The 27366-nt window shown below is 37.5% G+C and overlaps 1 long non-coding RNA gene across 1 annotated transcript; it reads right to left on the bottom strand.

The window, feature by feature from the left end:
* Nucleotides 1–13497: 13497 nt before the first annotated feature.
* On the bottom strand, nt 13498–15464 carry LOC147364413 (uncharacterized). Its single transcript, XR_015134466.1, has 3 exons — nt 15376–15464; nt 13781–13853; nt 13498–13635 (listed from the first exon to the last, which is right to left on the bottom strand). It is a non-coding gene; the product is annotated as an uncharacterized LOC147364413 (long non-coding RNA).
* Nucleotides 15465–27366: the final 11902 nt, after the last annotated feature.

Below are 27366 nucleotides of genomic sequence, written 5' to 3'. Positions count from 1 at the left end.
CCCCAGATGTACAAAAAAACAAAAACACAAACCCACAAAAAAATTCACACACAATGAGTGAAAATAAAGAAGAAATTTTAGAAGACTATAAGGTAGAAAAAAAGAAAACCTCTCCATTTCTAGTATCTGTCCTTCTTGCCTAGACTTGAGGCATCTCTACTAATACCAGGCTCTAATTTACTCTCACTAGGCATTCCCCATTATGGATCTTCCCTTGTAGCTCAGTCAGTAAAGAATCTGCCTGCAATGCAGGAGACCCAGGTTCAATTCCCGGGTTGGGAAGATCCTCTGGAGAATGAAATGGCAACCTACTCCAGTTTTGTTGCCTGGAGAGTCCCATGGACAGAAGAGCCTGGCAGGTTATAGTCCATAGGGTCTCAAGAGTCGGACACGACTTAGTGATTAAACCACCACAGGCATTATGGAAGCACAGTCAATAATATCCAATGTAGTATCACCTATTCCAGTTGACACAGGTTTGATCTCAGTGGGATAGTAGGTAAGATGATGGTATTGATTATGTGGTAGTGTTAACAATGTTGGTGATAATGGTGGCAGACAGAACTGAAATTCTTACTGAACATCAGGATGTAAGAGGAAAATATTCGAAATCTTTGTTGTTGTTTAGTTACTTAGTTGTGTCACGGTCCTTTGTAGCTATTTAATCTCATTAAATATCATTTAATGAAGCCCAGACCTGGATTGGGTTTTTCCAATTTCATATCTTGGTAATAAGAGTGACTATCCTGCTTACTCCATAGAGCAGTTATGAGAAAACAAATGAAATAATGACAACAATAGCTTACATTTTTTGAGGAATTAACATTTTCCAGGCATGGTTCTAAGTTCCTTCTTTTTATGTATTAATTTATCTACTACTAATAACAATGAGGTAGCATTTTTACTAGTCTCATTTCATAGATAAAGAGAGAGAGATTAAACAACTTGCCAAATTAATAAGATTTAGAGGTGGGAGTCTGTCAGGGAAGATGTGTGGATCAAGTATTCTCAACACTCTTGCCTCTGTTGTTAAGATTTTAAACTGATATAACCACTATGGACAGCAATTTGGAAACAGTCTTACAATTAGATGCTCACTGTTATGAATGGGTTATTTCAATCATGATATTCACTAAGAGAAACTCTTGTATGTGTACAACAGGAGACACAGAAAAAAATCTTCAAGGAAACATTATTTGCCATAGGAAAATAAACCTAATTGTCCATCAATAAGTGAATGGATATATCAACTGAGATGCTCCACAACAATTAAGTGCATATGTATCAGTATAAATAGATCTAGAATTTTACTCTCCATTTTGGTAGCTACTAGCTACATAAAGCTAATAAGCACTTGAAATATGGCTAATATTAGAAGAATAATATTTTGGACATATTTAAATAAAATATGTACTAAATTTAATTTTGCTATTTTTTGTTTTTAGGTGTGGCTATTAGAAAATTTTAAATTAATATGTGGTTCAATTATATTTTTATTGGGCAGCTCTGATCTAGAAAATATAATTTGAGTTAAAATAAGCTATGGAAAAATGTGTAAACACCACAAAAGATATAAAACAATATTGTCTACATTTATACAGCATATATATGCAATTAAAATACAAAAATGTAGACTGAAATGGTACCCACAAAATTCATAATAATACCCACCCATGGAGAATAGATAGGGAGTGGAACCTGGAGAGGAAAACAAAGGGAACCTGAATTTTATTTGTAATATTCCAAATACTTTAGTTAGATAAACAATGTATCTAAAGCCAAAAGGACTAAATACTAATGTTTGATTGTTCTTGAGAGTAGGGTATTTTTACATTTTGGTATTTTAACTTTTCAAAAATGAAACAGAGCCAAAAAAATTGAATATCAATAACGTCACACATACAGCACACATTCATTTACACTTTTAACAATTCTTCCATCATTAGGTGCCATATTTAACCAGAGGTTCTGGCAAAGATAAGGTCAAATGAGGACATTAAGGACAGAGGTTAAAGTCCACATACTGTCATAAATGCATATATGAGTATTCATAAAAGCCAGTGATGTTTGTTGACTATAAGAGTAATATGTGTCCATTGCACAAAATTTGGAATTTAGGAAAAGTATAAAGAGAATAAACAACATTTTACCACAATCCCTTCACTAATAGAAAGTCACTGGATATTTTGGTTTATTTTCTTTTAGTCTTTTTGAATATTTGGCTTTTTACTTTTGCTAATATCTGGCAGATATTTTGAAACAAACCCCTGAATGAAATATGATTGTTTTGTCTTTGATCAAAATAATGTTTGCCTTGGGGCTCCAGATTTGGCTTCTGATATCTTTTTAAAAAATAAAAACAAAAAGCAGTGGCTAATACTAAAGGCTGTACCCAGCACACTAAGCATGTTTCATGCATTATATAATTTAAACCACTTTCCAATGTAGGAACCATTATAATTCCTATTTTATACAGAGAAAAATGAGGCATAGAGAGGCTTTCTAAGCCGCTAAGAAGGCTCTTGGATGAGATGAAGTTTCAGATTCAAATCCACAGAGTTTGATAAATTTATCTCTATGACATGCCCTCTAAGAGTCTTTGGGTTTATACTGAATTTAGGGGTGTGTGGGTGGGTGTGTGGGTATATGTGGGTGGGTGGGTGGGTGGGTGTGTGTGTTTGTCTGTGTGATGGGGTAGTGGCATAGAACATATTCTGTGGCCATTACCTGCACCCTACACCTTCATTACACTAACCTCAGACTAAAAGCTGTATCTGGCCCATTCTAGGGAGATTCAAATTTCAGATAAGCAGTGACAATGTCCTCCTGAGGTTAGGCAGTGAGTCAATCCTCAAATACACTTTGTGTTGTTTTAGGTTCAGAGATCTTCTCTGTAGCAACTGACCCATTCCTTAACAACCCTCAGCAGGCTGTAACTGGAACAAAGAACCTCAGAGTCCCAGACTTATCAGTGTCAGAGCCGACATATTGCCGACATACTGCTTCCTGTATCTGGACACATAAACAGGTATAAGTGACTCAGGTGAACTTTGTTCATGATAGCTGTTGTTGTTCAGTCGCTAAGTTGTGTCTGACTCTTTGTGACCCCATGGACTGCAGCACACCAAGCTTCCCTGTCCTTCACTATCTCTCAGAGTTTGCTCAAATTCATGTCCATTGACTTGCTGATGCCATCCAACCATCTCATCCTCTGTTGCCCCCTTCTCCTCCTTCCCTCAATCTTTCCTAGCATCAGGGTCTTTTCCAGTGAGTCAGCTCTTTACATGAAGTGGCCAAAGCTTTGGAGTTTCAACATCAGTCCTTCCAATGAATTTCCTTTTGGATTGTTAATGAAAAGATACTTTTATCTCATATTAACAGAAGTCTTCATTACACTTTGCCATGGGCTAAGTACTTTACATGTTTTGCAATGCTTTATTTCATTTCATCTTTGTAACAACCCTATAATGAAGATTCTAATATGATTCTCAATTCACTAATAGAGAAAATGAGGCTTACAGAGGTTGGGGATGTTGCTGAGGATATAGAGATAATAATGGTGGAGCTGTCCATACTTTCAATCTGAGAACTACAAACATCAGAGGCCATACTCTTCCTCTATCTTTTACCACCCACGCCCCTAGCATATAAAGACATATTATTTCCCTTTGCTAAGCAGTGTACTGTGACAATGTTTGAATCCAGTAGAAGAAACGTACTTGATATAGAATTCCCCAGACACTGGTATAGCCAGTCAGATGGTTCTTATCTTTTGCAAACACATCTTTTCCTTCAGTTTCCCCCACCAGACCTGCCAAGTTTGGGATGGGTATCTGTTATCAACTCCTGGACCTGTCCAGTTGGTATCCAGATTGGTCCAGAACCCAAAGAAGCAGATTTTAAATGACTTGTTTTTGTGTTGCACATTGCAGCCTAGGAGAAAACTGGATAGTCACCAGCTTATAAAAGTAAGGAAATGAGAACCATGCTTAAGAGGAGTAAGGCCTGCCAGTGAGCAGAGACAGGGATTAAACTTTCAAAATATGATGGGCGATTAGGGTGGGGCAGGGGATGGTTAGGCAGAGGATGAATCAGAGTTTGAAGGCAGCCTTAGCCAAAGAACTGACCGACAGACAGACCCTGGGCACTTAATAACTCTGGTAACTTCGTAAAAGAGTGGAAGATATCCTCAAGGTAATTTTTCTTCAATTCTTGTCCATTGGAGACTGAGGAGCAGTCATCACTGGGGGCCTTCAGAGTTGAGATAACATGCTGATTGGGGTAAGACCAAAGGCAGGATGAAGTCAAATGTACCTGCTGCTGGGACCCAGCCACCTCCTTGGCCTTAGAGCAGCACTCAACCCAGTAGCCTCCCACTGTATTGTTAATACATGTCCCGATAATCACTGTCCCAGGTTCTACTAAAGGCCTGAGTCTTTATAATATTGCTTACACATGGTGAGTATCAGATAGCAAGAGAACACCACAGTCCTTGCTGAGCTGAAGAACACAGCCTCTGAGGTCAGGAAACTAATTAATTAATGCGGGGGTGGGGTGGGGGGTGGGTTCCAAGCCTGTATCTCAGAACTTGATTATTGAATCAGAGATAAAATGTGCACAGAAAAAAGAGTAAAATAAAAAAGTGAAGGGAAGGACTCCTACTTTTCCCACTCTTTGTCCTTTAACCCAGATCAAGGAATAGGAATTAAGCTTCAGCAGTATGTATCTGCATCAGTTCTCTCGCTCTCTTACCAGGGGTCGTATTGCAGGAAGAAGAATTGTGTATTTTAAGAGCAATTCAGCCAATGCCCCAATATTTGGCTGAAAGAAAAAAATGGCAAGGCAAGGAGGAAAATAAAGAACTGGAAAGTAATGTCCTCAAATTTCCTCTGCATATGATTTCCCAGGCTCTAAGAGCAACATTTGTCTCTCTACTCTATGTGCAGGCTTAAAGTGAGTCTCCATAGTCATCTAAACATCATAAAAAGCTGTTTTCATTATTCCCACCCTTCCTAGGAGGGGATTAAGTCACTGATCTGAGACAGCCCTGCCAATTACTCTGACCTCTTTCTTGACAGGAGCTGTTGACACTTGCTTTGGTTCCTCCTTCTACAGGAAATGGGCTTCCCTTGTGGTTCAGCTGGTAAAGAATCTGCCTGCAATGCAGGAGACCTGGCTTTGATGCCTGGGTTGGGAAGATCCCCTGGAGGAGGGAAAGGCTACCCCTTCCAGTATTCTGGCCTGGAGAATTCCATGGACTGTATAGTCCATGGGGATGCAAATAGTTGGACACAACTGAGTGACTTTCACTTTTCCACAAGAAAGTGGCACTATATCTGTATCTCAGTGCAATACTGTCACTGGCAAGACCTCCAAGAATAGAAAACAAAACAACTAATGACACGAAGGGGATATAAAACTCATCAAATGAGACTATTGCCTGAATCGAGAATTGACTCAGAGTACCAGTTGCTCTCTCCAGTGACAACACGAACTTCCAGCAGTCAATCAGGTAATGATTAGACTAAAGGGAGATGTATGTTTCTGAGCTGCTAAGGCACCCCCTCTCTGTGCATTTCTGAAGAATTCATGGACCTACTTTATCCTGATTAAGTGACTTTGGAGAAAAGTGGTGACTTCTTACGGAAGCTTAAGGCTGGTCCCTACTCAAAGTGTTTTCTTGTAGAGAAGAACAGTATTAAATCAACTGGATTTCTCACTCATAGTCTGCTGTTTCAGGAGGGAAGTTTTGTGGCCCTTCCTTTGTGGCTGTGTGCTTGGCATTGTCACTCTTTCCGAACATCTCTGTAAGCAAACACTCCTTTGAGGTTTCAGTACACTTGTTCCTCTGCTTTCGTTAATAAAATGCATCCTTGGAATTCAGAGAATCTGCTCATTTACTTATTGGCTTAAACATATATAGAAAGAAATTTCTATTAGATACATAGTTTCTGCATTCGTCAGTTCTACCTGATACTATTACAAACATGTTCTTTGGGGCACTTACATAGTTACGGAAAAATCTTGCCCTTAATGTCAAACCTTTATTAAGCACCAGAGAACTTTCTCAAAGGTAAAACTGGTAAGATGAAGAATGTGGATAAGAATCAGGCTCTCGATTCAGACAAACTGAGGTTCACTCTTTGCTCTGTCACTTAAATTGTTGTTGATTTCAGGCAAGTTGCCTCACCTCTCTTTTTCTTTACAGTGAGCATGACAAATAACTATAAGGGTTGCTGTGAGGCTTATGCTATGAGCCTGGCTCATAGTAAGAGCACAATATTACTATTAAAAAATGAAACATGGACCCTAATTTTGTGGAGTTCATGGTATTATATAAGGGAAAGAAAATATTTAAAGAGATAAATAACACATCTGGACAAAACTGCTATAATTGACATGCTTAAAAAAACAACAACAGTAAAGCACGGACAAGATAGCCATTCATTTTTGTCAGAAAGGACCATGAGTCTCAGAGAGGAAGTCCTATTGGATCTCACTTGGCTGATAAGTGAAGAAGGGGGTTCTAGGCAGGGGAAACACAAGAGAAGAGACAGAAAGCCATGAAGCACAAGAGAATGCAACCATATGGAGCTGATAACCCTGTCCACATGAAGGAATGCTAGGCTTTCTGAACTTTGTGAACGATTAACTCCCATTAATTTATAGGAGTAAAAGTGTACATTTTTCTTTAGCCTGATGACCAATCTACTACAGAAGATGAATTGGCCAGAAAGGGAAGGATGGAGACACTGTGGAAGCACTAAGATGATGACTACCCATCCACCTTTGGTCCAGTCAGTCAAAATCCAATCAAATTTGGTTTTTGACTCATTGACTTTTCATTCAAGAGCACTGCATTCTAATTGTGTATTGTCATTCACTAAGTCAGAAAGGGCAAGAGCCATGAAAAGAGGCTTCCCAGTCATAGTTACTTTAAATTTGTTCATTAACCAGCTCATCTATTCATAGAACATCTTATTTGTCACACCACTCCTTTCAGTTTGTTTGTTCAGCCTGATTATCCAAAAGGTCAGGGCTGAATTGCTACTGAACACGGCCTGGATTAAACATGTTTCCAATGTCCAATTGACTTTTCTTTACATTTACATGCAAATGTACACTAAAAATGTACAAAACCTTCTAGGTTTTCAAAGAAGTCAAAGAAACAGAGAGACTTGCAGTGAAAGTCAGAAGAGCTTTCTCTTTCTGCAGTGCAGGAGAAAACTCAGTCCTTGAGAGGATGGGAGAATCCAGCTTAACAAATGCATTCATTAAAGCATACACAGAAATCCAGAAAAGTTTCCAATGAAAAATGGTGACTGAGCCAAGGTTTTGTACATTTTCTCAATGCTATTCAACAAGTTCTTGCCTACATATTGCTAAATGCCCTTCTTAAAAATTTTTTTCTAGTTCTTTTGGGAATAATCTATATATTACTAGTTTGTTTCCATGGTGGTCAGGAAAATTAACTTTATGACTTCAATTCTTTATTGTTTATTGGAAACTATTTTATTTTCCAGCATACGGTCATTTTGGCAAATTTTCCATGAGTATTTGAAAATACTGAACATTCTGTAGTCATTCTATGCATGACTGTGGAATCGTTTATTTCTCCATTTAATTCTGTTAATCTTAAAAATAAGGCTATTTTACTAGTTGGATGTAAATTTAGGTTATATATCTTCCCTGTATTTTATTAAAATGAAATGTCCCTCTATTGCTATTAATATAATACAGTAATTATCTCTAACATTTAATACTGAAATATTTAGAAGTATTAATCTTCCTTTTAAATTTGTCAAAATGAAATCTTTAAAAAAATTTCATTGGAGCACAGTTGATTTACAATGTTGTGTTAGTTTCAGGTGTACAGCAAAGTGAATCAGTTTATACATATATTCACTATTTTGAAATCTTTATCTCTAGAATTGTTGAGTATAGAAATTTTACTTTATGTCTAGTAATACTGCAAAGTAAAGTATTTATAATTATTCAATTTCTTTCCTTATTAGTTGGCAACACTCTTATTTTGGATCTCAATTATTATATGTTTAATTATAATATCCTTGGCCTCATATAATTTTTCTCAACTGATGAGAATTTTTAAGATCTATTCCCTTAGTAATGTTCAAATATACATTACAGTATTGATATCTATATTTATCATGTTGTATATTATGTCACTGAAATTATTTATAACTGGAAGTTTGTACCTTTCGACCAGTTTCACAAATTTCCCCCATCCCTGAACTCTTTGCTTCTATCAATCTGTTCTATTTTATGAGTTCAGTTTTGTTTTTTTTACCCTCAAAACTTAAAAAAAATTTTTAAATTTATTTTTTAATTGAAGGATAATTGTTTCAAAGAATTTTGTTGTTTTCTGTCAGACCTTAACACAAATGAGCCACAGGCATACATACATCCACTCACTTTTGAAACTCCCTCCCATCTCCCTCCCCATCCCACCCCTCTAGGTTGATACAGAGCCCCGTTTCAGTTTCTAGAAAGTGAAAGTGAAGTCGCTCAGTTGTGTCCGACTCTTTGTGACCCCATAGACTGTACTACCACGCTCCTCCATCCATGGGATTTTCCAGGCAAGAGTACTGGAGTGGGTTGCCATTTCATTCTCCAGAGGGTCTTCCCAACTCAGGGATCAAACCCAGGTCTCCCACATTGTAGGCAGATGCTTCACCATCTGAGCCACCAGGGAAGTCTCAGTTTCCTGAGACATACAGCAAATTCCTGTTGGTTTTCTATTTTACATATGGTAATGTAAGTTTCCATGTTACTCTTTCCATACATCTCCCCCTCTCCCCATGTCCATAAGTCTATTCTCTATGTCTGTTTCTCCACTGCTGCCCTGTAAATACATTTTTTTAGATTCCATATGTAAGTGAAACCGTTTAGTATTTGCCTTTCTCTGTCTGATTTATTTTGCTCAGCATAATGCCTCAAGGGTTTATAATAGCTTAACACCTTTTAACTCTCCTTGTGCTTTTGGTATTGTGTGTTTCAATACAATATATATTTTTAAACCCCAAAACATTAGTATTATTGTTTTAATTAATATGTATTTATATTTACACTGTAGTTATTCTTTCTGTTGTTCATTATTCCTTTCTGCATTATTAATCCTCTTTCTAGGATCGTTTTCCTTCTGTAAAAAATTCTTTAGTATTTTAGTGAAGGACAAATGATGATGAATGCTAAGCTTTTGTCTGAAAAAGTATTTATTTTGCCTTCATTTTTGATGAATATGCTCATTAGGTACAGAATTCTAAATTCACATTTCCTTACATTATTTCAAAGATGTAAATCAATTGTTTCATGGTTTCTATTGCTTCTTTAAGAGTTAAGCTGTCAGTCTTGCTGCCTCTTTGAAGGTAGTATGTTTTTTCCTTGCTTTTTAAAAGATTTTTCTCTTTTGCCTTTGTTGCAACTTTACTATGATGTGCCTAGACATGGTTCTCTTTGATTTCATCCTGTTTTCATTTCATCCTGATTTCCTTTCTATATCCTGAGATTTGCAGACCTTCCTGAATTTATGACTTGATATCTTTTGATAGTTTTAGAAAATTCTCATTCAGGAGCTTTTCAAGTATTGCGTCTTCCACAGCCTCTCGTCCAATTACATGTATGTTAAATCCTTACATCCGATTCCACATATCTCTTATCTCTTCAAAAATTTTTAAAATATTTTTTCCTTCTTTGGACTTTATTTTGGACACTTTCTACTGACCTTTTTTTCAGTTCACTAATCCTCTTTTCTGGTGTGTCTAATATGTTTTTAAATCCATTTTTTAAATTCTTAATTATTTTATTTTTTGTTTGAAAATTTCCCTTTAAATTTTTTCACATATTCCAGTTTAATGAAATTCTCCATCTTTTTATTTGTTTTGTCAAAAATTCCAATTATAATTATTTTAGTGTTTATATTTGATAATTCTAATATGCAAATCACTGGTTGGTTTATTTCTATTATTTGTTTTTAAGCTACATTTTTGTTTTGTTTTCTAATACACCTAGTAATGGGCTTTCCAGGTGGCTCAGTGGTAAAGAACCTGCCTCCTAATGCAGGAGACCTGAGTTTGATCCCTGGGTCGGGAAGATACCCTGAAGGAGGAAATTGCAACCCACTCCAGTATTCTTGATGGGAAATCCCAAGGACAGAGGAGCCTGGCAGGTCACAGTCCATGGAGTAATAGAGTTGGACATGACTCCAGTATTCTTGCCTGGAGAATCACATGGAAAGAGGAACTTGGGCTACAGTCCAAAGGGTCTCAAAGAGCTGGACACAACTGAGCAACTTACACTTTCACTTTCCTAACTAGTAAAGTTTAACTGAATGTTGAATCTAATGTTTGAAATATTATAAGACATCTGATTAGTCATCATCTTTTAAGGAGTATTTAATTTTTTTCTAGGTTGATAACATATGAGATTTTTTTTTAATCAAAGGATAATTGCTTTACAGAATTTTGTTGTTTTCTGTCAAACCTCAACATGAATGAGCCATAGGCATACATATATGCCCTCCCTTTTGAACCTCCCTCACATCTGCCTCCCCATCCCACCCCTCTAGGTTGATACAGAGCCCCGTTTGAGTTTCCTGAGACATACAGCAAATTCCTGTTGGTTATCTATTTTACATATGGTAATGTAAGTTTCCATGTTACTCTTTCCACACATCTCACCCTTTTACCCCTCTCCCCATGTCCATAAGTCTATTCTCATTGTCTGTTTCTCCATTGCTGCCCTGTAAGTAAATTCTTCAGTACCATTTTTCTAGATTCTGTATATATGTGTTAGAATATTATATTTATCTTTCTCTTTCTGACTTACTTCACTCCGTATAAGAGGGTCTAGGTTCATCCACCTCATCAGAACTCAAAGGCATTCCTTTTTATGGCTGAGTAATATTCCATTGTGTATATGTATCACAACTTCTTTATCCATTCATCTGTTGATGGACATCTAGCTTGCTTCCACTTTCTAGCTATTGTAAATAGTGCTGCACTGAACCATGGGATACATGTGTCTTTTTCAATTTTGTTTTTTTTAGGATATATGCCTTGGAATGGGATTGCTGGGTCATATGGTGGTTTTATTCCTAGTTTTTTAAGGAATCTCCATACCATCTTCCATACTGGCTGTGTCAATTTACATTCCCACCAACAATGCAAGAGTGTTCCCTTTTTTCTACACCCTCTCCAGAATTTATTGTTTGTAGACTTTTTGACGATGACCATTCTGACTGGTATGAGGCAATATCTCATGGTGGTTTTGATTTGCATTTCTCTAATAATGAGTCATACTGAGCATCATTTCATGTGTTTGTTAGCCATCTGTATGTCTTCTTTGGAGAAATGTCTTTTTCCCACTTTTTGATTGGGTTGTTTGGTTTTCTGGTATTGAGTTGTATGAGCTGCTTGTGTATTTTGGAAATTAATCCTTTGTAAGTTGTTTCATTTGCTATTATTTTCTCCCATTCTGAGGACTGTCTTTTCACCTTGCTTATAGTTTCCTTTGCTGTGCAAAAGCTTTTAAGTTTAATCAGGTCTCACTTGTTTACTTTTGTTTCCATTACTCGAAGAGGTGGGTCATAGAGGATCTTGCTTTATGTCATCAAGTGTTCTGCCTATGTTTTCCTTTAAGAGTTTCATAGTTTCTGGTCTTACATTTAGGTCTTTAACCCATTTTGAGTTTATCTTTGTATATGGTGTTAGGAATTTAGTGTTAGTGTTCTGGTGTTAGGTGTTAGTGTTCTGATTTCATTCTTTTATATGTAGCTGTCCAGTTTTCCCAGCACCATTTATTGAAGAGGCTGTCTCTGATGGGCAGATCATCTTGAGCTACTCAAGGCTGGCCTATTTTAATCTGCTACTAGTTTTAGAGTATACCTTTTTTGAAAATCTCAGTTGTGAAAAAGATCTATACTTGGAAAGTTATAAGAAACTGATTAAAGAAATTGAGCAGAAACAGATATAAAGATATAATGTGTTCATAGATTTCAAGAATTAATATTGTTAAAATGACCATACTACCCAAGACAATCTACAGATTCTATGTAACCCCTAACAAATTACCATTGGCATTTGTCACAGAACTTGAACCAAAATTTTAAATTTGAGTGGCAACACAAACAGCCAGAGAAAACTTCAGAAAGAAAAATGGAGCTTGAGTAATCAGGCTGCCAGTCTTCAGATCATGTTACAAAGCTGAAGGAATCAAAAAAGTATGGTATTGGCACAGAAACAAATATAAATCAATGGAACAGGATAGAAATCCCATAAGTAAATCCATGTACTTACAATCAATTAATCTATAACAATGGAGGCATGAATATACAGTGGAGAAAAGACAATCTCTTCAATAAGTGGTGATATGAAAACTGGACAACTAGATGTAAAATAATGCAGTTAGAACATTTTCTAACACCATACATAGAAATAAACTCAAAATGGATTAAAAATGTAAAATGTAAGACTGGACACTATAAAACTCAGGAGAAAACATAGGCAGAATGCTCTTTGACATAAATTGCAGCATTATCTCTTTGAATCCATCTCCTAGAGTAATGGAAATAAACAAATAAGACCTAATTAAACTCAAAAGCTTTTGCACAGCAAAGGAAACCATAAATAAAAGAAAAGACAACCTACAGAAGGAGAAAATATTTGGAAACCATATGACTGACAAGAAATTAATCTCCAAAATATTTAATTACAAACAGCTCATGCAGTTCAATATAAAAAAACAAAAAAACAATCAAAAAATGGGTTTAAGACCTAAGTAGACATTTCTCCAGAAGACATACAGTTGGTCAAATGGCACATGAAAAGATTCTCAACATTGCTAATTATTAGACAAATGCAAATCAAAACTAAAATGAAATATCACCTCACTCTGGTCAGAATGGCCATCATCAAAAAATCTACTAACAATAAATGCTGGGGAGGATGTGGAGAAAAGAGAACTCTCTTGCATAGTTGATGGGAACCCTCTTGCACAGTGATTATGGAGAACAGCATGGAGATTTCATAAAAAAAAAAACAACAACAACAACTAGGAATAAAACTTCCATATGACCCAGAAATCCCATTACTGGGCACATAGCATGAGAAAACCATAATTCAAAAAGACACATGTACCTTGCATGTGTTCAATGTTCATTGCAACACTATTTACAACAGCCAGGACATGAAAACAACCTAGATGTCCATCGACAGATGAATGGATAAAGAAGCTTTGGTACATATTTATGATGGAATATTACTCAACCATAAAAAGGAATGCTTCTGAGTCAGTTCTGATGAGGTAGATGAACCTAGAGACTTATACAGAGTAAGAAAGAGAAAAACAAGTATCGTATATTAACACCCATATATGGACTAGAAGAATGGTACTGATGAACTTATTTGCAGGGCACCCCACTCCAGTACTCTTGCCTGGAAAATCCCACGGATGGAGGAGCCTGATGGGCTGCAGTCCATGGGGTCACGAAGAGTTGGACACGACTGGGCGACTTCACTTTCACTTTTCACTTTCATGCATTGGAGAAGGAAATGGCAACCCACTCCAGTGTTCTTGCCTGGAAAACCCCAGGGATGGGGGAGCCTGATGGGCTTCTGTCTGTGGGGTCACACAGAGTCAGACACGACTGAAATGATGCAGCAGCAGCAGTAGAGACACAGACATAGAGAACAGACTTTTGGACATGGTGGGGAAAGAGAGGGTGGGACAAATTGAAAGAGTAGCATTGAAACACATACATTACCCTATGTAAAATAGATATCCAGTGGGAATTTGATGTATGATGCAGGGAGCTCAACCTGGTGCTCTGTGACAGCCTATAGGGGTGGGATAGAGTGGGAGGTAGGTTCAAGAGGGAGAAGACATATATACACCTATGGCTGATTCATGTTATTGTATAGCAGAAACCAATACAACATTGTAGAGCAATTATCTTCCAATTAAAAATAAATAAATCTTTAAAAAGTCTACAAATAATAAATGCTGGAGAGGGTGTGGAGGAAAAGGATCCTTCAGACATGATTGGTGGGAATATAAATTGGTACAGCCAATATGGAAATTATGGATGTTCCTTAAGAAACTAAAAATAAAGATACCATATCATCTTGCACTTCTGGGCATGTATCTGGAGAAAATAATAATTCAAAAAAGTACATGTAACCAAATGGTCTTTGCAGCACTTTTACAATAGCCAAGACATGGAAGCAACCTAAGTGTCCATCAAAAGATGAATGAATAAAGATGATATGGTATATATAAGAACAATGCCACTACTGGGCATATACCCTGAGAAAACCATAATTCAAAAAACACATGTATGCTAATGTTCATTGCAGCACAATTTACAGTAGCCAGGACATTGAAACAACCTAAATGTCCATTGGCAGATTTATGGATAAAGAAGTTGTGGTAAATATATATGATGGGCTATTACTTAGGTATAAAAAGGAATGAATTTGAGTCAGTTGAACTGAGGTGGATATACCTGTTGTACAGAATGAATTAAGTCAGGAAGAGAAAAACAAATATTGTATATTAACACATATGTATGGAACATACAAAAACAGTACTGATGATGAACAGGGCAGGAATAAGATGTACCATCTTATCTGTCTCCTGAGAAACCTGTATGTGGGTCAAGAAGCAACAGTCAGAACATTACATGGAACAACTGATGGTTCAAAACTGGGAAAGGAGTACAACAAGGCTGTATATTGTCACCCTGTTTATTTAACTTCTATGCAGAGTATATGATGTGAAATGTTGGGCTGGATGAGTTTCAAGCTAGAATCAAGATTGCAGGGAGAAATATCAATAACCTCAGATATGTAGATGATACCACTCTAATGGCAAAAAGCAAAGAGGAACTAAAGAGCCTCTTGATAAGGGTAAAAGAGGAGAGTAAAAAAAACTCAATATTAAAAAAAAAACAAAAAAAAACCAAGATCATGGCATCCAGTCCCATCACTCCATGGCAAATAGAAGGGGAAAAAGTTAAAGCAGTGACAGATTTCCTCTTCATGGGCTCCAAAATCACTGCAAATGGTGACTGCAGCCATGAAATTAGAAGACACCTGCTTCTTGGAAGGAAAGCTATGACAAACCCAGACAGCATATTCAAAAGCAGAGACATTACTTTGTGAACAAAGGTGCATATAGTCAAAGGTATGATTTTTCCAGTATTCATGTACAGATGTGAAATTTGGACCATAAAGACAGCTGAACACCAAAGAATTGATGCATTTGAACTGTGGTGTTGGAGAAGACTTTTGAGAGTCCCTTGGACAGCAAGGAGAGAAAATCAGTCAATCCTAAAGGAAATCAACCCTGAATACTCACTGGAAGGACTCATGCCGAAGCTCCAATACTTTGGCCACTTGATGGGAAGAACCGACTCATTGGAAAAGACACCGATGGTGGGAAAGACTGAAGGCAAAAGGAGAAAAGAGTGGCAGAGGAGGAGATGGTTGGATAGCATCACCAACTCAATGAACATGAACTTGGGCAAACTCTGTGAGAAAGTGAGGGACCAGGAGGCCTGGCACACTGCAGTCCATGGGGTTGCAAAGAGTTGGACACGACTTGGTAATTGAACAACAACAACAGAGATGTAGACATAGAGAACAGACTTGTGGACACAGCAGGAGGAGAGGGTGGGACGAACTGAAAGAGCAGCAGTGAAACTTATACATTATCATATGTAAAAAGATAGCTAGTGGGAAGTTGCTGTACAACACAAGGAAATTGACCTGGTGCTCTGTGACAACCTAGGGAGGTGGGATGGGGTAGGAGGTGGGAGGGAGGTTCAAGAGGGAGGGGACATATGTATACTTATGGTTGATTCATATTCTTATATGGCAGAAACCAACACAACATTGTAAAGCAATTTTCTTCCAATTAAAAATAAATTTTAAAAAGTACAAAAGCTACAAAGATGCATTGCAGAACACAGAAAATACAACCAATATTTTATAATAGCTATAAATGGAATGTAACCTTTAAAAATTATGAATGGTGCAGTGGTTTAAGAATGTGCCTGCCAATACAGGAGACGCAGGAGACTCAGGTTTGATCACTGGGTTGGGAAGATCCCCTGGAGCGGGAAATGGCAATCCACTCCAGTATTCTTGCCTGGGAAACGCCATGGACTAGAGGAGCCTGGGGGGCTCCAGTTCATAGGGTCGTAAAGAGTCCAACATGACAGAACACCACTACCACCATGTTGTACACATGAAACTTAGGTAATATTATATGTCAACTTACTGCAATAAAAAAGTTTGCTTTAAAAAAAATGATGTGGCATGTGTACACACACACACAATGGAATACTACTCAGCCATAAAAATGGATGAAACTACGTCATTTTCAGCAACTGGATGGACCTAGAGATCATATTAAGATATGTAAGCCAGAAAAAAAAACAAATTATCATATGGTGTCATCTACACATGGAATCCAAAAAATATATATACAAATTAACTCATTTACAAAACAGAAATAAAACCATAGACACAGAAAACAAACTTATGGTTACCAAAGGGGAAAAGTGGGGAGGGATAAATTTAGCAGTTTGGGACTAACATAAAAATACTACAAAATATAAAATACATAGCCAACAAGGACCTACCTACTGCGTATCACAGGGAGCTATACTCAATATTTTGTAATAATCTATAAGGTAAAAGAATGTGAAAAAGTATATATATATATAATGTATACACACATATCACTTTACTGTACACCTGTAATACACTATAAATCACTATACTTCAATAAAAGTGAACAAACCAAAAGTAACATGTATATATACATGTTATACATGAATATACATGATATATTCAAATCATGGGGCATGGAAACAGAACAAAGTGGTGACCTAGTGCTGTGGTAGTCTTACTGAGCCAGAGCAACAAAACATCCAGGACTTGAGTCAAGGTACTGGAGAAAAGGGAACCAAAGGAAGGTGAGTCGGACTTTCTGCATTCAATTTTTGCTTTGGTGCATTTTTATGTCTTCTAAGCTATATATATAAGTTAGGAGACTGAAAATCAAAGCAGAAAGCTGTTGGCAAGAGGCTAAAATACTAAACAAATTTATACAACTTATACAACTCAACAGCTTATACAACTCAACAGCAAAAAATCAAACAATCCAATTTAAAATTGCACAGAATACCTGAATACACATTTCTCCAAAGAAAACCTACCGATAGTCAACAGGCACATGAAAAGATGCTCAACACTGTTAATCATCAGAAAAACACAAATCAAAACTTCAATGAGATTTCACCTCACACTTGTCAGAATGGCTATCATAGGCCTACAAAGTCTACAAATAACAAATGTTGGCAAGGATATGGAAAAAGGAAACTTTTGTACATGGTTGGTAGGAATGTAAATTGGTTCCACCACTGTGGAAAGCAGTATGAAATTGTCTCAAAAGCTAGAATACAGTAGTATTTTATGACCCAGCAATTCCACTCCTGAGTATACATCAAAAAATAAAAAATCCACCAATTCAAAAAGATAATGGACTCCAATGTTCATAGCAGCATGATTTACAATTTACAAAATATGGAAGCCACCTAAGTGTCCATCAGCGTGTGAACGTATAAAGAATATACAGAATATATATACAATAGGATGCTACTTGGCCATTAAAAATTGAAATTTTGGCATTTGCAAAAACATGGATGGATTTGGATGGCATTATGCTAAGTGAAATATGTTAGGGAGAGAAACACAAATAGCATATGATATCATATATGAGTCTTAAAACTAAAGCGAACTAATGAATATAAGAAAAAAGGAAACTCACAGATAATAACACCAGTAGTTACCAGTGGGAAGAGAGGTGGGGAGGGGCAGGATAGGGGTAGGGGATTTAGAGTTACAAACCATTATGTACAAAATAAGCTACAAGGATATAGCTTGTATATAGTTGTATATACTGTACAATACAGGGAATATAGCCAACATTTTATAATAATTACCAGTGGAGTATAACCTTTGAAATTGTGAATCACTGTTATATAAACCTGAACCATTTATAACATTGTAAATCAAGCATTTCTCAATAAAAGAAAAAAAAAAGTCAGTGGGAAATTTGGGATATTTCATTGGTCTTTTCTACTCAGAACGTTCTGAACTCCAACTTTTACATCCTTAGCACCAACTACTAAATTTTGTTTAGTATTTTAGTATTGCCAACAGCTTTCTGCTTTGATTTTCAGTCTCCTAACTTATATATATAGCTTAGAAGACATAAAAATGCACCAAAGCAAAAATTGAACGCAGAAAGTCAGACTCACCTTCCTTTGGTTCCCTTTTCTCCAGTACCTTGACTCAAGTCCTGGATGTTTTGCTGCTCTGGCCCAGTAAGACTACCACAGCACTAGGTCACCACTTTGTTCTGTTTCCATGGCCCATGATTTGAATTCAGAAATGCCCTGGGGGGAAAGAGTAGTGTAAAACATGAGACTCTCTTAATACATGCACCTGTTCTCTGAGATCTTGGCCCCTCAACTTCTGGCCACCTTAGCTGCTCTCTTTTCTTTACAATCTATTGTCTAATGGTATTCTGTCCAACTTTTATCATCTGTCTGTCCTACATCTGGAAGTTCACGGTTCATGTATTGCTGAAATCTGGCTTGGAGAATTTTGAGCATTACTTTACCAGTGTGTGAGATGAGTGCAGTTGTGTGGTAGTTTGAGCATTCTTTGGCATTGCCTTTCTTTGGGATTGGAATGAAAACTGATCTTTTCCAGTCCTGTGGCCCCTGCTGAGTTTTCCAAATTTGCTGGCATAGTGAGTGCAGCACTTTCACAGCATCATCTTTTAGGATTTGAAATAACTCAACTGCAATTCCATCACCTCCACTAGCTTTGTTCGTAGTGATGCTTTCTAAGGCCCACTTGACTTCACATCCCAGGATGTCTGGCTCTAGGTCAGTGATCACACCATTGTGATTATCTGGGTCACGAAGATCTTTTTTGTACAGTTTTTCTGTGTATTCTTGCCACCTCCTCTTAATATCTTCCGCTTCTGTTAGGTCCATACAATTTAGGTCCTTTATTGTGCCCATCTTTACACAAAATGTTCCCTTGGTATCTCTAAATTTCTTGGAAGAGATCTATAGACTTTCCCATTCTGTTGTTTTCACCTATTTCTTTGCACTGATCATTGAGGAAGGCTTTCTTCTCTCTCCTTGCTATTCTTTGGAACTCTGCATTCAAATGGGTATATCTTTCCTTTCCCCTTTGCTTTTTGCTTCCCTTCTTTTCACAGCTATTTGTAAGGCCTCCTCAGACAGCCATTTTTCCTTTTTGCATTTCTTTTTCTTGGGGATGGTCTTGATCCCTGCCTCCTGTACAATGTCACAAACTTCTGTCCGTAGTTCATCAGGCATTCTGTCTATGAGATCTAATCCCTTGAATCTATTTCTCACTTCCACTGTATAATACTAAGGGGTTTGATTTAGGTCATACCTGAATGGTATAGTGGTTTTCCCTACTTTTTTCAATTTAAGTCTGAATTTGGCAATAACGAGTTCATGATCTGAGCCACAGTCATCTCCCAGTCTTGTTTTTGCTGACTGTATAGAGCTTCTCCATCCTTGGCTGTAGAGAATATAACCAATCTGATTTCGGTATTGACCATCTGGTGATTTTCATGTGTAGAGTCTTCTCTTGTGTTGTTGGAAGAGGGTGTTTGCTATTACCAGTGTGTTTTCTTGGCAAAACTATTAGCCTTTGCCCTGCTTCATTCTGTACTCCAAGGCCAAATTTGCCGTTACTCCAGATGTTTCTTGACTTCCTACTTCTGCATTCCAGTCTCCTATAATGAAAAGGACATCTTTTTTGGCTGTTAGTTCTAGAAGGTCTTGTAGGTCTTCATAGAACCATTCAACTTCAGCATCTTCAGCATTACTGTTTGGGCATAGACTTGGATTACTGTGATATTGTATGGTTTGCCATAGAAATGAACAGAGATCATTCTGTTATTTTTTGAGATTGTACCCAAGTACTGCATTTTGATCTGTTTACTATGACAGCTACTCCATTTCTTCCAAGGGATTCTTGCCCACTGTAGTAGATATAATGGTCACCTGAGTTAAATTCACCCCTTCCAGCCCTAAATGTTCACTGATTCCTAAAATGTTGATGTTCACTCTTGCCATCTCCTGTTTGATCACTCAGTTTACCTTGATTCATGGACCTAACATTCCAGGTTCCTGTGCAATATTGCTCTTTACAGCATTGGTTTTTACTTCCATCACGAGTTGCATCCACAACTGGGTGTTGTTTTTGCTTTGGCTCCCTCTCTTCATTCTTGCTGGAGTTATTTCTCCACTGATCTACCATAGCATTTAGGGCACCTTCTGACCTAGGGAGTTCATCTTTCAGTGTCCTATCATTTGCCTTTTTACACTAATCATGGGGCTCTCAAGGCAAGAATACTGAAGTGGTTTACCATTCCCTTCTCCAATGGACCACGTTTTGTCAGAACTCTCCATCATGACTGGTCCGTCTTGGGTGGCCCTACACAGCATGGCTCATAGTTTCACTGAGTTAGACAAGGCTGTGGTCCATGTAATCAGATTGATCAGTTTTCTGTGATTGTGGTTTGTGATTGTTCCTTTAAAGCTGCTTATGTATCCACCCCTACACATTTAAGAAAGTGTATGACCTTCACCCTTCTCATCCTTACTTTTTTTTACCTAGCTTTAGACAACTAGAGAACTAACCCAGCTGGCACAAAATAAACACAAAATGAGCATTGAAAGAAAGAATAACTGAATAAATAAAGTTACTTCATTATGTGAAAAAATAGTTGAAATATTCTTTTATTCTTCCCTTTCATTGTTAACCTATCTTATTTTAATAAAAAGTCATCTAAAGTATACAGTAACTTGAAGCCACTCTCCCACGCTTTATATTTAGTGAGATCCAAGGGACTGAATTTCACAAAGTCTTAGTCCATATAAAGGCCCACAGATTCATTTATTTACTCTGAATCATTTATTTACTGGTCATTTAGGTAGTCATCCACAAGTGATTTTTGACAAAAATCTTATATACACTTAGCTAATCTTGACTGGTATAAACAGTTTTTGTCATGTGAATTTCTATTTGGAGATATTACATAGTTGGTGAGACATTGCTAGATTGTTCATTGCCTGGTCTCATTTTTTAAAAGTGCCTCTCTTAAATTTAGAAGTAGGAACTCACTGTGTTATGCACTGAATTTCTGCCAGAGCCTGCTCCTCCACATTTCTAGATCTTTGACTAATTTTTTCCTATGCCTTGAATTTCATTCTCCCTTTTGCCTGTCTGATGAGCTGCTTCAGTGCTCAAAAACGCTGCCTCCTTTGTGAAGCTTTTCCTAATATCCCAACAACATTACATGCTTCTTCTGATTTCCCCCTTTTCAGGTTTTCATTATAGTAAATTATAGTTGACCCTTGGACAGTGTTGGAGTTAGGGGTGCCAACCCTGTGCAGTCAAAAATTCACATACAACTTAAAGTAGGCCAGGATCAACTGTATTTATGTCTTTACTTTTCACTAGACTCTCACAGGGCCTGGAGCATACCTCACTCTTCTAACTTCAGTGCTCAACATAGGAACTGATACTTGCTAGATCCTCAGTACAGTTTTTTCTTAAAGGTAAAATCTACCCAATGCCAAACTCATCCTACATTTTAGAGTGTACAATTCAGTGTTTTTTAATTCAAAGTTGTATAGCCATTGACTTTCCTGGTGGCTCAGATGGTAAAAAGTCTGCCTGCAATGTGGAAGACCTGGGTTCTATCCCTGGGTGGGGAGGATCCCCTGGAGAAGGAAATGGCAACCCACTCCAGTATTCTTGCCTGGAAAATTCCATGGACAGAGGAGCCTGCTAGGCTACAGTCCATGGGGTCGCAAAGGGTTGGACACGACTGAGCAAGTCTACTGAGTAAGTAATAGCCATTACTCACTATATAATCTTCTAAGATTTTATGAGCCCCAAAAGAGATTTCAACCCAACAGCAGTCACTCCAAATTTTACCCTCCCTCCAGCTCCTGCCAACCACTGATCTGTTTTGCATCTCTATGGGTTTACCTTTTCTGAACATTTCAAATAAATGAAATCATACAATATGTGACTTTTTTGTCTGACTTCTTTTACTTGTCATAAAACTTTCAAGGTTCTACCATACTGTAGCATGAACCAGTATTTCATTGCTTTTATTGGTGAATAATAATGTTTGGTATGAATATAGCATACTCTGTTTATATTGGAGAAGGCAATGGCACCCCACTCCAGTACACTTGCCTGGAAAATCCCATGGATGGAGGAGCCTGGTGGGCTGCAGTCCAGGGGGTCACTAGGAGTCGGACATGACTGAGCGACTTCACTTTCTCTTTTCACTTTCATGCATTAGAGAAGGGAATGGCAACCCACTCCAGTGTTCTTGCCTGGAGAATCCCAGGGACGGGGGAGCCTGGTGTGCTGCCATCTCTGGGGTCACACAGAGTCGGACACGACTGAAGTGACTTAGCATAGCATAGCATATGTTTATATAGTCATCAGTTGATTGGCATTTGTATTGTTTCCACTTTTTGACTATTATGAATAATGTCATTATGGATACTCATGTAAAGGTTTTTATATTCATGCACATGTGTGTGTGCTCAGTTGCTTCAGTCATGTCTGATGCCTTGTGACACTATGGACTGTAGCCCACCAGGCTCTTCTGTCCATGGGACTCTCCAGGCAGGAATATTGGAGTGGGTTGCCATTCCCTCCTCCAGAGGATCCTCCTGACCCGGATTGGGGTATCAAACCCATGTTTCCTGCATTGCAGGCAGATTCTTTACCCACTGAGCCACCTGGGAAGCCCCTTTTATATGCATATATAGTCTCAATTCTCTTAGATACAAAGGAGTGAAATTTCTGGTAACTCTGTTTAACTTTTTGAGAAACTGCCAAACTGTTTTCCAAAGTTGCTGTACCATTTTACATTCCTACCCATAGTGTATTGTGGATTCCAATTTCTTAAGATCTTCTCCAGTACTTGCTACCTTCTGTCTTATTGATTATAGCAATCCTAATGGATGTGAAGGTGGTCTTATTGTGATTTTGATTTGAATTTACCTAATGAATAATACATTGGCCACCTCATGAGAAGAGTTGACTCATTGGAAAAGACTCTGATGCTGGGAGGGATTGGGGGCAAGAGGAGAAGGGGACGACAGAGGATGAGATGGCTGGATGGCATCACTGACTTGATGGACATGAGTCTGAGTGAACTCCAGGAGTTGGTGATGGACAGGGAGGCCTGGCGTGCTGCGATTCATGGGGTCGCAAAGAGTCGGACACGGCTGAGCGACTGATCTGATCTGATCTGAATGAATAATAATATTGAGCATCTTGTTATGTGCTTATTGGCCATTCATGTTTTCTTTGGAAAAATTATTATTCAAATCGTTTGCCCATATTTTGTTGTTTTTTTAGTGTTGAGAGCTCTTCCCAGGAGGTACAGTGGTAAAGAATCTACCTGCCAATGTAAGAGAGAGAAGAGATACAGATTTGATGCCTGGGTTGGGAAGATCCCCTAAAGTAGGAAATGGTAACCCGCTCCAGTATTCTTGCCTAAAAAATTGCATGGACAGAGGAGACTGGTGGACTACAGTCCATGGAGTCACAGAAAGTTGGACACCATGAACAAGTGCACACAAACACACATTGCACATGAGTTGCTTATATAGTGTGGATACTAGAACTTTATCAGAAATGCAATTTCTAAATAGCCTATTGTCTCCTCCAAATGTTACCTACTGCTTCAGGCAGCCATAGCTGCCTATGATTGTTTTTGACAGACACCCTTGGAAAAAGTTGTTTTCAGTGAGCAAGTTCTATGTCAGGACAATTAAAGACAGCCTTGAAGTGGTATCTTCTATGGCACCACTGAACAGGTCAAAACTTCTCCAGGAAGGTAACTTTGGAGGAGTTCCAATCCCATTCTGTCTTCTTCAGTTGCTGCCAGACTGTTGGTTTTCACCGTGATTGGTGGCTGTAGGATTTTAATGCTATCACAGAATGGGAGCAGTAGAGGGTTGGGGTGGACTAGGGAACATTAGATCACCACAAAGTTTGCTTTTATTATCAGGATTTGGCCATTTTCTTGAATAATTGCTCCCCAAGTTACTGTAAGCCTTTGATTAATTTCCAGAGTTCTAAAAAAAAAACTGATCTTGTTTTTTTTTTTTTTTTTGGTCAGTCTTTTTACACTTTTAAGGAGAAGAGGTTTCTTTGGAAGCCCTTCCTCTACCATTTTTTAACTGATATCCATCAAAAATGTTTTTGAATAAGTGAATTAATAAATGAATTCCTTATATGCATGCTCACCGACATGTCTTCATACTCCCCAATTCAGCCAAGATATTCATTTTCTGAATTGACTAATCTGCTACAACCTGCAGACTCTAGATTAATTGAGCCTTGGAACTGACTGCTCTACCAAGAAGTGAGAGGGGATAGAAGTTGTTCTCAGTATTGAAGTGCTTCATACTGGTTGTCCACATTTTTGCTAAGTATGGAAGGGTGCCACTTGTTGCATTTCCTGTGATGTAATTATTTCCTGTCTTCTTTCTGAGGGACTTCCCAGGTGGTACAGTTGTAAAAAATCCACCTGCCAATGCAGGAGATGCTAGAGACACAGATTAGATTCCTGGGTCATAGAGATCCCCTGGAATAGGAAATGACTTTCAACCATGGTTTCTGATCTTGTATTTAGTATTATATATTTTCAGTTCTTTTGTTTTTGCCTTATTTGAGCAGCTATTTTGTCTTGAATTTAGACTCTGTGAAGCCCTTGCCTTATTACTGTATTTTTTGTATTCGTTATGTTTTCCCAAATATCTTAATGAATTTTGAAGTTGAATCATCTTCTTGTTTTGGTCTTTCTGATCTTCCTTGGCCATCAGCCTTTCCATTTTTCTGATCCCATCTTGCTACCCTTGCATTTTTGTCTTGGAGATGATGCTAAACCTTGTACCCCACTTCTTAGTGATCCTTTGCCACAAGTGACCCTGAAATGACACCCCCTTAGCAAAATGTAATATCTCCTAAGTGCTTAAGTCTTTTGGCCTAACACGTGAAGAATTACATGACTAGCCTTTTTATACTAAACCTTCTGGTCACTAGGATCCAACACACTGAATGAGTGAGTACCTTTTAAACATGTTATTTTTTAAAGCAAATATTTGTTTATCAGACTATATTTGCGCATTTAAATGTATTCTAATTCTGGAAATCAGTTCCCATCAATGGAGAAATTTTCCTTATGTTAAAAGATAAACTGAAGTACATTAAAGTTTTGGAGTTTATTTGAGTAAACATTGATTTGAAATGGCTAAATGCCAAACCAAAAATGAGTAGGAACTCTTCAGTGGCTAAAGAGTTTAGTCACTAAAGAGTGACTTTAAGAGAAAGTCTTATAGAGCAGACACAGAAGCAAAGCAAAGAAGTTATCTGATTGGCTACTGCTTAATCTATTGCCTTATTTGGGAAAGCCTAGTCAGTGTGATTGGTTGTCCTTAAGTTTCAATTTCTTAACCTTGAGGCACTTACAGTAATTGGTTATCACTTAGGTTTCAGTTTGTTTACTTAGGCTGCCAAGATATTAGAACCACCTTAGTCTAATAAGCTCTTTGTTTAATTACTTTAACACTTAAATACATTTAAAATAATTAAAATTCCCTATTTGGGAATCCTTGAAAAATTCTTTTTGTTCTTGTTTATTGTGTTAACTAAGATTATATTTTTTATTCTCTTTCTCATTTCCAAATTTCTCTTAACTTCTATGTATAATGAAAAAAGTATTCAATCTAGTTAAATAAATTATTGCTTTTGGGTTTCTTTTAATTGACTAATTGCTTTTCAATAGCTATGAAATCATCAAGTGAACAGCCTGTTGCATTTAATTTACCTATGCAATCAGGAGCCTCATGTACTCTTATCTATATAATTTCATAGTTTCATAGAACATTAAGAGTTCACATAGATTGAATAAAATACCTAGGAATAAACGTACCTAAAGAGGCAAAAGACCTGTATGCAGAAAACTATGAAAGATACTGATGAAAGAAATCAAAGATGACATAAACAGATGGATAGATATACCATGTTCTTGGATTGGGAGATTAATATTGTGAAAATGACTATACTACCCAAAGCAATCTACAGATTCAATCCAATGTCTATCAAACTACCAATGGCATTTTTCACAGAGTTAGAATAAAACATTTTACAGTTTGTAGGGAAATACAATAGACTCCAAATAGACAAAGCAATATTGAGAAGAAAAATAGAGCTGGAGGAATAAGTGTCCCTAACTTTAGACTATACTAAAAAGCTATTGTAATCAAGACAGCATGGTACTGGCACAAAAACAGAAATATAGATCAATGGAACTGGGCAGAAAGCCCAGAGATAAACTCACACACTTATAGTCACCTAATCAATGACAAAGGAGGCAAGAATATACAATGAAGAAAAGATAGTCTCTTCAATAAGTGGTGCTAGGAAAACTGGACAGCTACATGTAAACTTGGACTGTGAAGAAAGCTGAGCACTGAAGAATTGATGCTTTTGAACTGTGGTGTTGGAGAAGACTCTTGAGAGTCCCTTGGACTGCAAGGAGATCCAACTAGTCCATCCTGAAGGAGATCAGCCCTGGGATTTCTTTGGAAGGAATGATGCTAAAGCTGCAACTGCAATACTTTGGCTACCTCATGTGAAGAGTTGACTCATTGGAAAAGACTCTGATGCTGGGAGGGATTGGGGGCAGGAGGAGAAGGGGACGACAGAGGATGAGATGGCTGGATAGCGTCACCGACTCGATGGACATGAGTTTGAATGAACTCCGGGAGTTGGTGATGGACAGGGAGGCCTGGCGTGCTGCAATTCATGGGGTCGCAAAGAGTCGGACACGACTGAGTGACTGAACTGAACTGAACATGTAAAATAATGAAATTAGAACATCCCTTAACACCATATTCAAAAATAAACTCAAAATGGATTACATATCTAAATGTAAGGTCGGACACTACAAAACTCTTAGAGGAAAACACAGGGAGAACACTCTTTGACATAAATTGCAGCAAGACCTGTTTTGACTCACCTCCTAGAATAAAAAAAATACAAACAAAAATAAACAAATGGAACCTAATTAAACTTAAAAGATTTTTCACAACAAAGCAAAACGAACAAGATGAAAAGACAACCCTCATAATGGGAGAAAATATTTGCAAACGAATATTTGCAACTGACTGAGGGATTAATC

Source organism: Bos grunniens, chromosome 10, assembly GCF_055505025.1.
Source record: "Bos grunniens cultivar Pamir isolate PY7600 chromosome 10, Bosgru_T2T1.0, whole genome shotgun sequence".
NCBI classification, from domain to species: Eukaryota; Metazoa; Chordata; class Mammalia; order Artiodactyla; family Bovidae; genus Bos; species Bos grunniens.
The sequence above is the reverse complement of the archived record's forward strand: the minus strand, read 5'-3'. Positions and strand labels throughout refer to the sequence as shown.